This window comes from Rattus norvegicus, chromosome 5 (genome assembly GCF_036323735.1).
Source record: "Rattus norvegicus strain BN/NHsdMcwi chromosome 5, GRCr8, whole genome shotgun sequence".
In the NCBI taxonomy this organism is placed as follows: Eukaryota; Metazoa; Chordata; class Mammalia; order Rodentia; family Muridae; genus Rattus; species Rattus norvegicus.
Genome location: NC_086023.1, coordinates 67,991,798 through 68,006,408, shown reverse-complemented (window position 1 = coordinate 68,006,408; position 14,611 = coordinate 67,991,798).

Genomic DNA, 14,611 nt, shown 5'->3' with positions numbered 1-14,611 from the left:
TTGGACCTTAGACTGAAGGAATGGACATTCAGATCCTGCCCCACCTGGGGATCCAGCCCATATACATACAATCACCAAACCCAGACAATATTTCTGATGCCAAGAAGTGCATGCTGACAGGATCCTGATAAAGCTGTCTCCTGAGAGGCTCGCCAGAACCTGACAAATACAGAGGTGGATGCTCACAGTCAACCATTGAACTGAGAACAGGATTCCCACTGGACGAGTTAGAGAAAGGATTGAAGGAGCTGAAGGGGTTTGCAACCCCATAAGAACAACAATATCAACCAACCAGAGCTCCCAGGGACTAAACCACCATTCAAAGGGTACACATGGACAGACCCATGACTCCAGCTGCATATGTAGCAGAGGATGGCCTTGTGGGGCACCAATGGGAGAAGAAGCCCTTGGTCCTGCCAAGACTAGACTCTCCAGTGTAGGGGAATGTCAGGGCAGGGAAGCAGGAAGGGGTGGGTGGATGGGTGGGGGAACACCCTCATAGAAGTAGGAGGAAGGGAGATGGGATGGAAGTTTATGGATGGGAAACCAGGAAAGGTGATAACATTTGAAATGGAAATTTAAAAATCCAATAAAAAATTTTAAAAAATCAGAGATTATAAACATAGGTTTAAATACAGGCAAGGTAGGCAAATGAATAAATTGTTCTTGACGATGCCCAAATACTTGAAAATAGACTTTTGTATTTAAATTAAATACTAATTCTCCTATAAGGGATGAGGACATTAATAATGCACTCTGCGCTGTGCTACATTTCCTTTGTGCCTTCCCTGACCCTGAAGTGGTGAGCAAGCCCTCCATGTTTGCTGTTCAAAGTCCTGACTGAGTACACAGGAGCACCTTCAACTCTTCAGCTCCATGTAGAAAAGTCTGGACGCATTTCCTAAGAAACCATTGCCCTGCTCCCTATAATACCGTGAAATATTTAATAACTAACCATCTGTCTGAAAGCCAATCAGCCTGACCTCACGGACTCTCCGGGATTTAATATAAGATATTCTAATTTCTATTTCTTTTCTTTTTAATTCTAGCATTTAAGCATTTTTGCAGCGCTGAGTACTGAAACCAAGGCCTCCAACATGCTAGGCAAAAGCACTACCACTGTGCTGCATCCCCGGGAGATTTTTTGATTTATAACTGCAAACAGATCAAATTGTTTTTTATTAGATTCTGTCACCTAACAACTGATCAAACATTAGCATACCCATTCTAAGATTATTTATAGTATTCTTTATTTAGAAGCAAAAATGAAGCAATTCAAAGATACAATCACAAAATCACTTAGAGTTTAATATCCTACTCTTTATTTTTCTAAATATAAACTATTAATTTAATGATGCTAATTAAATAAATTGAGAACACACAGATTTATGCAATCATGGTTAATTTGACATCTAAGTCATTCAATATTTACTACAACATTACCATGTACACAATACTATGCTAAATTACATGAGTACGTGGATGAGTACATGGGTGATTACATGGTTGAGTACATGAATGACTACATAGGTGAGTACATGAGTGAATACATGGATGAGTTCATAGGTGAGTACACAGATGAGTACATGAATGGCTACATGAGTGAGTACATGGATGAGTACATGGGTAACTACATGGGTGAGTACATGGATGAGTACATGGGCGACTACATGGATGAGTACATGGGTGACTACATGGATGAGTATATAGGTGCATAACTGAGTACATAGATAAGTACATGAGTGAGTACATAGATGAGTGCATGAGTGAGTACATGGATGAGTATATGGGTGAGTACATGGATGAGTACATGGGCAACTACATGGATGAGTACATGGGTGAGTATATGGGTGGTACATGGATGAAAACACATGATTCATCCACACCCTTATTGAGGACATTACACAGTCACTACATGCTTTATTCACATATCCAAAAGAATATTTCTGGATACAAGGTTCACTTTAGGAATTGATAAATCTTACACAGTCAGATGTCTGCTCACAGCATTTCCCAGCACGGAGTGGTTATGCATAGATACTTTTTTACAAATATATCTGTGTGTACTCCATGCACAAACAAGGATAGAAATATAGGGAAGTAAACAAGGTATAAAGAGAATACTAAATTAAAATTTTTAAATGTGGGCTGGCGTGATGGCTCAGTGTACATGAGCACATGCTACCAGCAATTCTGATGACCTGAGTTTGACCAAAGAAACCTACATGGTGGAAGGAGAAAACTGACTCCTGCAAGTTGTCCCCTGACTTCCACTTTTCAAACAAAGCACATGCATGCATACACCACACAAAAACACATGTGCATGGGGTTGGGGATTTGGCTCAGTGGTAGAGCGCTTGCCTAGCAAGCGCAAGGCCCTGGGTTCGGTCCCCAGCTCCGAAAAAAAAGAAAAAGAAAAAAAATCACATGTGCACATACACATACATGCCACATACATATCACATACCGCACACAGAGACAGTTATGAATATGTACCCACATACACCATACATACATGTACACACACACATCAGCATACATAGACACACCATGTATATACCACACATACACACATGAACATACATACCAGACAAACACAACACACATACTGCACACATGTGAAAGGACATACATACTAAACACACACACATACACACACACACACACACACACACACACACACACTTAAAAACATTTTTTACAGAAATTAGGAATATCAGAGTAATCTGAAACCATTAAAGGATTTTAGCCAGGGGTGGAACATAACCATATTTACAAATTTAAATCTTTCTCTGGTTATAGAATGAATAAACATATGAACTGTGAGAGAGCAGTAAGCTAGTCCAGAAGCTTTTGGAATAATCTACAGGAAGGATTAAGGTCACAGCGGCTAAAGTGTTGACACTGGGGTTAAAGAGGAGTGAGCAGATTCACAGACAACTGGGGCGTAGAACACAGGACACTTGTCTGCCGGCTAAGAGAAGGAAGAAGGGGACGGCGAGGTTCACATTAAGATTTCTGACTTTTTCAGCTAAAGAGAAACAGCACTTGTTGAAAAAGTAATAGAGGTAGAACTTGGGGAGGGCAATACAGGAGGAAGAACTTGAATTTGAAGGAGAGTTTTGAATGGGAACTGATTAAAAAGTTACACTGTAAACATCTTGTGTTTGAGTTTGGGAGTGCTTCCAGAGAAGCTATCCTATAGGCTGATGGTATGCAGGTCAAGAATCCTGGGAGAAGGCCTAGCCTTGGAATAGTCTGGATAAACATCTGAAGGTGCATACTGAATGAGGGAGTGAGTGAGGGGTCACATACTTCGTTGAGATGACATTTTTAAGATGGGAATCACACTATCATCTTACATACACATAGAAAGTTGTAGCAACAGAGCTCATGTTGAAGACTCAGAAACAAGGAGGTATAAATCATCCCTAAAGGAATAAGAAGCAAAAGAGACATGTTGTTGTAAAAATATAAAAAATAAAAAAAGTAAGGTTGTCTTTTTATCCTGCTAGGTTCGCCCACAGTGCCCCAAGAGATCTGCTAGATATCTTGGCAGAAACACATCCCAACTCCTCGGTGGCCCAGCGTCTCCTGCCACCACACACTTTGCTACACTCAAATCGTCACATAAAAGTACACACAACACAATAATCTTTGACCCAATTGGTAAGATATAATTGCCCATTTAAACATACAAAGCCCAGTACCATCCATCCCTTAAGAACATTGATAACAGGGGTTGGGGATTTAGCTCAGTGGTAGAGCGCTTGCCTAGGAAGCGCAAGGCCCTGGGTTCGGTCCCCAGCTCCAAAAAAAAAGAACCCCCCAAAAAAAAGTCTCCCAAGAACATTGATAACAACCTGTAAATACACAGAGCGAGATCTTTACTTCAGCTTCCATTGTCCTGCCACGGCTTCTCGGCCTCTCTTCCTCTTCCTTCAAACTTTTCTCCGCCCATCCTTCCTTCTCATCCAATGACAGGCCTCCTTCTATCTTGTACTTGCCTCACCTGTGGCATCATCCCACAGAGACAGGTAAAAACAGGTGGGACATTCAGTGAAAGGAAATATGAGAGGCTGCAGGGGAAAGGGGAAAGAGACTGGAGCCCAACAGGGGCAGCAAAGATACATTTGCAGATGTTTACTGAGAATGAGGATTTGTCCCAGGACCTAAGAGGCATATGAAACCTCTGAGAGTTTGGGGATGTGGGAAAATAGGAAAATAGACAGAGATCACAGAAGGAAACCGAGGAGAAGGAAAATAAAAGGCAGCTGTAGACTTAGTGTGTGACTGGCCAAGAGCACTGATGAGTGTCAGCCAGCTGGGATTGACAATCACAGATGCACAGTGGTGTGACAAAGACAGGCAGGTAACCCCGGTTCAGACCTGTTGGCAGCCAGGTACATCACAGGACCAGGGGGCTGGAGAATCCCATCTATTCCAGGCTCACCCATTAAGCTTGTTACTTTTAATTACTGAGTAGCGAATTCCGTTCTCTATGCACACTGCATCATGCTTCTTATCCATACGTTAGTTAACGGATACCGTAATTCAGGAACTCCTGGAACTGTTATCAATACCATGGTTATAAGCATTTACATACAAATCTTTTCTTGGGCACCTAGGAGTATAATTGCAGTGACATCTGAAAATATATGTTTAAACTGTTAATAAAGAGTGGAACCATTCCCTGGAGTGGCTTTTTTCCTTCTCTGTCTCACTAGTAACACATTTGATTGCAGGGTCCCTCCTGCTTACCAACGTTTAATATTGTTCAGATGTATGATTGTTGCCATCTGAGTGTAGAGTACGTCCTCTCTCTGTGACTTTCATTTAATGACTTCTAATAAACTTTAGGATGTGCTCTCACCAGTATCCCTCAATTTGGTTTGAAGGACTCCATTTTCTTCTAATATGTCAGCCTTCGCTTCAAAAGTTCTGTTTTCTTTGGTAGTGCAACAGAGGTGCATTGCTGTTTCGTGATGAAAATTAGTCTTAAAATTGTCCTTTAAAATTTATCCTTTCCTCTCTGCCTCTATTTAACTTTATTTATTTTATCTTTAGAATCACTTTGTAACTTCAAATTCCATTCTCCTTTTTTTTTCTTTCTGGTCCATCCTTGGAAAAAGGATGGCTTTAACCTGGACCACTAGTGACCCCATGGTGATTTGATTATCTGAGAGTGACTCCTCTCTGAGAGCCCCATGGGGTTAAATCTCTCTTGAATTCTAACAAGATGGAAATCTCCAAGGTCTTGCAGTCTGCAGGAAGGGCTTGGGGCTGGGAAGCTCAGTTACTGTACTTTGAGACCTACTCCTTTGTTGAGAAGCCACAACCATGGTGTTTTGTTTGTTCTGTCTTTCACTGAACTCGGTGTGATCAAGGGGGTTTCTGTCCCCGATACTACTACCTAAGACTTGGGGACCTGGCCCCATATTGTCAGACAAAGGTCTGATGTCTGCTGGCTTCCCATTTGGCCTAGTACTGTCAATCCTGTAGCCCCATCACTGCCACAGCCACTGCCACACTCTCCCACACTGTAATGAATAAACAGTTCTGGGTGACAGCCTCCTTTTGCTTCCTCCTTTGTTCATGAAATGTATTCCTGTCAGCAGGAGGTCCGCGTTAGGTACAGTGAGTTCTTTAAACCTACGGGCACCAGTGGCTTTCTGAGTGTGTGTGTGTGTGTGTGTGTGTGTGTGTGTGTGTGTGTGTGTGTGTCCTAGTCTCTTTAGCTTTCATTTATTCATACTTTAGCTAGTATCATTTTTCTTTCATTTTCCTCAATTTCCCATCATCTTTGTGGTTTGTGTCCTTTTTATTCAATATCCCAAGAAAGTATTGAAAATTGTCTTCTGCATTTCCTATATAATAATAAAAATCTCCTTTGCTTTTTGTCCTAATCTTCTCTTCTTCTCTTCTCTTCTCTTCTCTTCTCTCTCTCTCTCTCTCTCTCTCTCTCTCTCTCTCTCACTCCCTGCCCCACCCCTCCCCCCTCCAATCTCTCTGCCCCAACCTCCGGACCCCTGAAATTATACACAAGCCCATCCTTACATTCAGGGAGACCCACCACATCCAGTGCTTTAACCCGAGTCCGGGTTTCGTCTCTCTGCAATTGCACCAATCAATACTTTACTGACCACGAGTTATCTGTGATGCTCATCACTTCCCTGACTTTAACTGAAACTTATTTAGCCCTCTATCCCATGATTTCCCACCTCATTTTCCGCACTTAAATTTAAAATTATGCTTTGGATTTAATTAAACATTAATCCGGATCTTTATTTCAACATGCCTTGCAAGAATCTCTTTAATTCACCTTGATGCAATCCATCACTGTATTAACTTTGATCTTTTATCACAGAGCTACTGAAATGTGAAGAATTTAGTTAATCTCATGAACAGATGCCGTCAAAATACCCTAAAATCCTACCGCAAATCTTTGCTAAGACCCCTGTTCTGCTTTGACATCTCACTGCCTTTGTCTCTCCATCCTGGTCTTGAAAGTCCTGTCGCAGATTCTCTGCCACAGGAGCATTAGAGGAGCTCTACCAAGGCCTAGGCTTTCACTGGGCACCTGCCTGGTGGGTAGAATTTCTCCCATCTTAACCATGAGTGCGGCTTTAGGCACCACTGCATCTCAGCTCAGTGAAACTACAGCCCTGGGAGCAAGGAAACTTTTGTCCTCATGTGTGGTCACGTGACTGAGGCCAGCTTTCTCTTGAGTGTCTTATCCTTAGCCCAACATCTACAGAAATAACATGGCTTGGGTATCCCAAGCATCCCTCCTGAGTCACCTACTAGATGCACAAGCCCTACTGTGCTCCCAGTCTTGTGATGAAAATTAGTCTTAAAATTGTCCTTTAAAATAAGTCCCCTGCTCTCTTTTCTGTGGGGATGAATATGTTATATCCCACCAACAAAGCTTAAAGTCTCACAACTGCTCTTATGTAATATACCAAATGCTCAGAGAGAGAGAGAAAGAGAAAGAGAGAGAGAGAGAGAGAGAGAGAGAGAGAGAGAGAGAGAGAGCTCAACAGGCTCTGTAAAGGTCAGGAAATGTATGAGCTAGTATCCTCACAATGAATTAATTCCTGGTGTGGAGGAAAATGAGTGCAATGAGCCAGGAGAGAGGACCAGAGATGCAAAGTCAGCAACAAGTGGTAAAGGGAATTGATGAAACAGCCCATTAAGTCACGATTTATAGTGGAGAAGAATATACATTTAGTATACCATAAGAGTTTGCTACCTTTTGATTATATGAATTATGTCTCTTGTCTCTGTGCTTGTCTCTCTTTCTCTTTGCCTCTGTTTCTCTCTCATCTATGTGTGCGTGTTTGTCTGTCTGTTTCTGTCTCTCTCCATTTCTATCTCTGTGTCTCTCTCTACTTTTACTTCTCTCTGTGTCTCTGTCTCTATTTCTCTCTCCTCTCTCTCTCCTCTCTTCTCTCTCTCTCTCTCTCTCTCTCTCTCTCTCTCTTTCTGTGTGTGTTTGCCTGACTGTCTCTCTCTGTCTGACCATCTCTCTCTGTGTCTGTCTGTGTCTATCCGTCTCTGTCTGCCTCTGTCTCTCTCTGTCTCTGTGTCTCTGTTTCTGTATCTCTGTCTCTATTTCTCTCTCATCTATTTTTCTGACTGTCTCTGTCTATCTCTGTCTCTATGTAGCTCTGTCTCTCTGTGTCACTATTTTACTCTCATCTGTGTCTGTCTATCTCTGTATCCCTCTGTCTCTGTCTCCTTCTGTCTCTGTGTCTCTCTGTATCTCTGTCTCTGTCTCCTCTGTTTCTTCTGTTTCTCTTCCTCTCTGTCTCTGTCTGTCTCTCTGTCTCTGTCTCTCTGTCTCTCTGTCTCTCTGTCTCTCTGTCTCTCTGTCTCTCTCTCTCTCTCTCTCTCTCTGTGTGTGTGTGTGTGTGTGTGTGTGTGTGTGTGTGTGTGTGTATAAGATGAGGCTATCAAAATGTCAACAATGGTTATCTCTCTGGTGATTCTATAACAAATGTTCTTCCTTTCCCTTATCTGTAGTTTCCAAATCCTCTGTAGTGAGTGCACATGGGCCTATAATGGAAAGATAAATTTTTAAATGATGAAGTGACAAAGAGTAATAAAGCACCCAGCAATGTTAGTCACTTCTTCCCTTAGATTCATCTCAGGGGATATTCAGGAATGCATTAAAAAAGCCTTTCTGAAAACAGAATCTCACGTGAAAAACAGATTACTTATTTTGATGATAGCCTCTCTCACAACACGTATCTGAGGAATTAATGTAGCCAAGCATAAAAACAGCCAGAAGTGAAAACAGGAGCAACCCTTTAAAAGAAAGCCTTGCAGGTTCAGCTCTAATAGAAGCAGAACCCAGAACCTTGTCGTGTGTGTGTGTGTGTGTGTGTGTGTGTGTGTGTGTGTGTGTGTGTGTGTGTGTGTGAAGCTGGGTGAAGCTAAGGAGGGTCCTCGGACAAGTATCGTGCATCTTCGCCTGGCAAACTCCCAGTCTCACCTCTGCCTGAACGCCTGGGGAAGTGCCGCCTGCTCTGAGAGTTCAAACACTACCTCTAAAAGTAAACGGCAGAATGACTTTCCAGGATCACTCGCCTATTTCTCAGGACACAGCATGGTACTAGAACCAGTATCTGTAGCCGAATCTCCAAATGCAGATTGAATTTTAGGTTAGCAAGTGTCTGCTGGAATAAACCACATGTTCAAGGCACTTGATGCAGAATGCACCTAATTTAAGTCTGTAACATCTTCAAAAGGTGAAACTGTTTTCCCAGGACAGCTATGAGGATAGCTAGGCTCTGTGAAGTGATGAGTCTCAATCATAAGGAAAAGGAAGGTGGGGAGTGCTGTGTGCCCACAAAACAAAATCAAAAACAAAACCTCACAGCTGATGGCAGAACAGATTGACACCAGAAATTAAGATGACTGTTGGAGTTTGGTCCTGGCCCTTACCTTCCTGGGACAAATGGTGCAAATGTTAAATGAACCTTTCAGCAGTAGAAAGAACTGTAAGAGAGCAAAGCATTGTGTGCAGAGTGAGATGACACAGCACAGCTGAAGGCTCTGACCCAGGCAAAACCCCTGAGGATCCAAGGTAAGCATCAAATGTCAGCTCCTCCTCCTCCTCCTCTTCCTCCTCCTGTCCTTCCTCCCCTCCTCCTCTCCCTCCTCCCCTCCCCCTCTCCCTCCTCCTCTCCCTCCCCCTCTCCCTCCTCCCATCCTCCTCGCATCCTCCTTTCCCTCCTCTCCTCCTCCCCTCCCCCTCTCCCTCCTCCTCTTCTTCTCCCTCCTCCTCTCCCTCCCCCTCTCCCTCCTCCCATCCTCCTCGCATCCTCCTTTCCCTCCTCTCCTCCTCCTCCTCCTCCTCTTTCTTCTTCTTCTGGTGGTGCTCTGCATGGGAATTAAAGCTAGGGCCTCACATATACTAAGCGACTGCTCTACCATTTCACTATACTCCCAATCCTCAATATCTTAATTACTTTGTAGACTATACATATGTGGGGGTGGGGGTGTGCACATGAGTGCAGGCATCCTCAGAGGCCACAGACATTGGATCAATCCCGAAAGCTGGAGTTATAGGCAGTTGTGAGCAGCCCGGTGTGAGAGCGGGAAGCCATATTCAGCTTCTCTGAAAGCGCCATCAGTGTGCTTAAGCACTGGTCTGTCTCTCCAGCTCCAATTCTTCAACTTCTGCCTCTGCTTCCTCTTCCATTTCTGCTTCCTCTTCCTCTTCCTCGTCTTCCAGCTTCTATTTCATTTTTTTTTTTTTATTTTTACAGCCACTATTGAGAAAAGACTGCCTCCAACTGCATATGTAGCAGAGGATGGCCTTGTTGGGCACCAATGGAAAGAGAAGCCCTTGGTCCTGCCAATGTTAGATCCCCAGTGTAAGGGAATGTCGTGGGTTGGGGGGATGGTAAGGGAGGGTGGGTGGGGAGGGGACACCTTTATAGAAGAAGGGGAAAGGGAGGGGAGAGGGGGCTTATGGACAGAAAACCGGGAAAGGGAATAAGATTTGAAATGTAAATGAAGAAATATCCAAGAAAAGAAAATAAAGAGAGAAATGACCAACATAGAAATGTGACTCCCATGCTACTCTTAGCTTTCCTTATGACTCAGCCTTTAAGAGCAAACTGTGATCAGGGTTAGGCCTCTTTGGGGCACTAGGACAGACTATATCCCCTGCCTTATGCTGCTTTTAGAGATTGCTTTCAATTTCTTGCTCCTATCTTTGTCAACTTGAAACCAGTAACAAAGTATCTGTGGTCCTAGCCCAGCTTCTCCTCCCTCTGATGACAGCAGGGAGTCTCTTCCTTCAAGGGTTCAAGGCTTGTGATTAGATTATCTCCCACGTACAGCCCTGAGGTCAACCACCCAGTACCAAAAAGGAAAAAAGAAACAATGGGGGCTAGAGAAATGGGTCAGTGGTTAGGAGTACTCACTGCGTGGTATTCTGGGTTCAGTTCTCAGCACCTGCATGGCGGCTCACAACCATCATTAACTCTGGTTCCAGGGGTTCAGACACCCTATTCAGGCCTCCAAGGGCATTTCACACACACAGCGCAAGTACATCCATGCAGGAAAAAAGACATACATTTTTAAAATAAATAAATGTAAAATTTACATAGTAAAGACATAAATGTTCATTGCCCTAGTTTGATTAATACATATTACATGAAAGTATTGAGATATCATGGTGTAATCAGCAGATATACACAGTCAACAGGATGAGTTACTACAGACATAACTGTAAATACTCAATCTTCCGAATTCATTGTGTGTCACTGAAACTCTATACCCCTTTTAAGTGGAAATTCTTTATTTACCCTTTCTCCCACTTCTAGCAACTTCCTGTGGGGTTGACTAATTAGATTCTTCACATAGGTGGACTAGGTGGACGGTTGCAATTTATGTCCTTCTGTGGCTGGATCATTCGCCTTAGCATAAGGTCCTTATCACCTCATACATGATTAATATGCCATTTCCTATATTACAATAAAGCTGGTTTTAATATAAGACGTTAGCAGACCTAAAGCATTTAAAATAACACCCAGTACATAGAACACATCGCCTAAGTGGTAGCTCTTCTTGTGGTAACTGCTTTTATTAACAGCTCTCAACCCGGCCCAAGTCAGTTGGTTAACAGAAATGTAGGAGGGAAACAGAAGCAATTCTAGTTGCCAAGTAAGTTGCTGCTATCATTACTGAATTTTCTCCTAACAAAAACAGGTGAGGCCGGTGGCCATGCTCGTTGGAGCAATAAATCTGAGTTTCACCTGACATTGGTATTTCTCCAGGCAAACTGAGGCTGTTGATTCCTTATCCAGCACAACACATAAAAATTGATGTGCAATATCAACTTCTAGGTTGCAGCCACTGGATAGTTTCTGGATATTTAGTAAGTCAATAACTAACTTGACCATCAAAGCCCTTCCCCAGGTTAAATTGGGACAGAAATAGATACAACAGAGCACCCACTACATCATGGTACCAGGCCAGGAATTTTACCAAGGGAATTCATTATAGCCTCAGGACATTCTTGGAAGTTAGTGTTAAAGTTGGTATCTCCTGTTTCATGTAAAAACCGAGGTTGAAGACAGGAAATAATTAACCCAGCCTAGGAAGGGTTAGTGAGAAGCCACACCATGTTCTTAGTACACATCTGCCTGCCTGCTCTTCTGACACCACAATCCATGGTGTTTCATAATTCACATCTCCTTATGGACCCCTGGGTGTGAGGAGAGAGGCCGCTGGCCAAACTCGGCCAAGAGGAAGAGAACTGTGAGTTTGAGGACATCAAAGCAGCTAAGAATTTTCATAGCACATCCAAAGATGGGAATTAAACCATGACATCCAGATAGGGATGTCAAGCTCAGTACAAGCGAACACACTGGGCCCATACTCTTTTGTTGTGAACACTGAGGGAGTTAATCAGCATTCTGGGCTTCCCACTATCCACCAGATGCCAATGGCAGCATGCCGACACCAGTTGCTACAACCAGAAATGTCCTCAGGGGTGATGTTCACAAGGGAACAAATTCATTCCTCCTTGAGAAACACTGCCCAGAGTTGACACTTTGCTATTCTGCACGCAGAAAGGAATTAACTAATGAATAGGGACAACCTGGGTCAGCATTAGTCTGAGGCCAATTAAGGACTAAACCAACAATAAAAACGAGAAGATTTATTTCTGTGTCCTGTCTTCGGTGTGAAGCAGCACTGGTCCAAAGCTGAGTAATGAATACCAGAGAGTTGTTGAACCACACAGCCAAGCTGTGCTTCATTTAGTTCTCTAGTGAAATTACTGATGGTCGAGCAGACAAGTTAATGGGGGGGGGGGCTACTACTTTGATGATATTTTGTAAATATTGCTGCCCTATTTATAAATGCTAAGGGCATAAATATCCTTCAATCACAATACATGTACAATTGCATTTATATGATCAACATGTCTAGATATGTAACATATATACATAAACTGTCTAGCAAAAAAAACACTCAAATATATATGTACTCACTATCAGCTTCTGGAGGTCATCTCACAGGATGTCGAAGTAGTGTCCCTTGTAGTCAGTGGCTCAAGCTTTGGAGTTGTTTTCTCTAACTGAATTCTAAGAGAACCTAAACAAGTTTATACAAATTTTTTGTGCCTCGATTTCTGCATATATAAAGTGGGGACAATAACGGAACCTTACCAGGACATAACAACTTCTGCCTATAATCCCAGCACTTGAGAGGTAGCAGGTAGGAGGAGCAAAAGTTCAAAGATATCGTGAGCTACGTTCAGGATATGAGTTCAAGGACAGCCTGGACTATGTGAGATTCTGTGTCAACAAAAAAAAATATAAAACTGATATTAGTTTATCCATTATTGTTAGCAATTAAACAAATAACTGTGTATGTCCAATCTGCTGTCCACTGTGGAAAGTTCCTAACAGCTGACGTGCAGTCAGTTTTCATTAATATTGCAGTGATACTGACATCAAAAGCACTCTTGAAAGGTGATACATATTTTAGCCAAAACATAGGTAGTTACCTAAGAGCCTGGTCCTTTTACAGGGATATTAGAGACATCCCTGTGCCACCTCACCTTCTGCATGATCCTTTGTGGTACAGATTGATGTTGTTTAATATGAATTGCTTCTTTCAAGTGTGTGTGTGTGTGTGTGTGTGTGTGTGTATGTGTGTATGTGTGTATGTGTGTATGTGTGTATGTGTGTGTCTATGTGTGTGGTATGTGTGTATGTGTGAATGTGTCTGTGTGTGGTGTGTGTATTTGTGTGTCTACGTGTGTAGTGTGTGTGTATGTGTGAATGTGTCTGTGTGTGTGGTGTATTGTGTGTGTATGTGTGTGTATGTGTGAATGTGTGTGTGTATGTGTGTGTACGTGTATGTGTGTATGTGTGAATGTGTCTATGTGTGGTGTGTGTGTGTGTGTATGTGTGTATGTGTGGTGTGTATGTGTGAATGTGGTATCTGTGTGTGGTGTATTGTGTTTGTATATGTGTGTATGTGTGAATGTGTCTATGTGTGTGTGTGGTGTATTGTGTTTGTATATGTGTGTGTGGTGTATTGTGTGTGTGTGTATGTGTGTATGTGTATGTCTATGTGTGTGTGGTGTGTGTGTATGTGTGAATGTGTCTGTGTGTGGTGTGTGTGTGTATTTGTGTGTCTATGTGTGTGGTGTGTGTATATGTGTGTATGTGTGAATGTGTCTGTGTGTGTGTGTGTGTGTGTATGTGTGTGTCTATGTGTGTGTGGTATGTGTGTATGTGTGTATGTGTGTATGTGTGAATGTGTCTGTGTGTGGGGTGTGTGTGTGTGTATTTGTGTGTCTATGTGTGTGGTATGTGTGTATGTGTGTATGTGTGATGTGTGTGTATGTGGTGTGTGTGTGTGTGTGTATGTGTGAATGTGTATGTGTGGTGTGTGTGTGTTACACATGTGTACCTACCCATCTGCACTCACACATGTTTGTGGATGAGCTCAACCATGTGCAGGTACATGAAAGCCAGAGGTGGAATTGGAGAGTCGTTGTGACACGTCCTCTCATAGAAGCTGCAGCTCCGTGCGGAAGGCCAGGGAGCCTCCAGAAACGCCTGTTTGCCCCTCAGGCGCTGGGGTTCCATGCGTACCACCATGTCCAGCTTTCCACATGGGTGCTGAGGATTCGAGTTCATGCCTGCATAGCAAGGCTCTCGTGCCTACATAATAAGCATTCTACCCCCTGAGCCACCTCCCTGGCCCCTTAGAGCTCCTCATCCAGAGTCCAGCAGGGGGATGCTTACGGTGTTGTGGCTAGCATGTTGGAGTATGGCTTTCACCGTTTCTTTGGGAGACAGCCCTAGAGATAAAGTTGCTGGGATCAAAGGACCATTTACATTCGGTACAAGTTAGATCTTGAGCTCCATGGCGCCCAGAGTTCTCTGTGGTGTTTTACACTTGGCTTGTTATGAAGGAGGCGTAGGAGATTGCCGTTGAGTCAAGGGGAATAATTAATTCAAGTCGAGACACTTTTACCCCCTCAGCTCTCTGAACAACAACTGGATGCTGAAACGCACAGTGTGGGTGAGGTGGGGAACCGGTGAAGGTGGGGACTGGGGGCTGGCAACCA